We start from the raw sequence: 1,197 nt of genomic DNA on the forward strand, positions 1-1,197 counted from the left end.
TGGCAAACGTAGAACTAGCTAGCTAATCACAATAAGGAATCATGTTAGTGGCCTCGATGCTGCTTCTCTAGGGTTTGGGGTCGCCTCGACACAACAACGCTTCAAGGGTTTGGGGTGGCCTCGACGACAACGCTCTTTTAACTTGGTAAATTTGGGTGGCCTCGAGAGAGTTAATTTGTCGGGTAGGGGCGCGGCGGGAGGGGGTAGGAGACCAACATCGTTTTCTCTCTAGGGTTTGGGTGTCCTCGAGAGTTTTGGTCGAGCGAGAGGGTCGAGGGGGGGTGCTGCCGTTGTATAAGTTATCACGGTCGAGAGGGGGTATATATATCGACCGCCCCTCATGTCAAAGTTATCTCGAGGGGGTTATATCGACAACGACGCGACAACGACGAGAAAGGAAAATAATTAAGGAAAAGGAAGAAAATAGGAAGAAGGAAGAAGGAAGAAGAAGAAAAAAGAGGAGAAGAAGAAAGGAATAGAGGAGAAGAAGAATAAATAGAATTTTTTTTCTATTTATTCTTCTTCTCCTCTATTCCTTTCTTCTTCTCCTCTTCTTTTTCTTGTTTTTCCCTCTTCTTATTTATTTCTCCTCTTCTTCCTCTTCTTATTTTCCTTTTTCCTCTCATTCTTTTTCTTCTTCTTCCTTCCTTCTTCCTTCTTCCTCTTTTCTTCCTTTTCCTTATTTTAGTTTCTCCTCTACACTAACCTGAAATGCACTAACCTAAAATCGATATCTACTAACAACCTAAATAAAAAATTAATACATATATGAAAAAACATATATAAACAAAAAAATGCTATGAACATTATATTCATACATACATATATAGCGACATCCATTCATCATATATATAGCTACCACATACATATATACATTATATATATAAAAAATGCAATGAACAAAAAAAATACACTTATGAAAAAAATTACTATGAACATGTACACATATATATATACACATACAAACACATATATACAAAAAAATGCAAAAAATTGCTATGGAAATTGCAGGGGCGGCGGGGCGGCGCACGGCGGCCGGGCAGGGGCGGCGGCGCGGCGGCCGCGCAGGACAGGGGCGGCGCGCGCCTGCCGCACAGGGCAGGGGCGGCGGCGCGCGGCCGCGCAGGGACAGGGGCGGCGCGCGGTGGCGGCGGGACGAGAGGGGCGCGGGAGCAGGATGTGCTCACAGGGGGCAGC

This window comes from Triticum dicoccoides, chromosome 7B (genome assembly GCF_002162155.2).
Source record: "Triticum dicoccoides isolate Atlit2015 ecotype Zavitan chromosome 7B, WEW_v2.0, whole genome shotgun sequence".
Taxonomy (NCBI): domain Eukaryota; kingdom Viridiplantae; phylum Streptophyta; class Magnoliopsida; order Poales; family Poaceae; genus Triticum; species Triticum dicoccoides.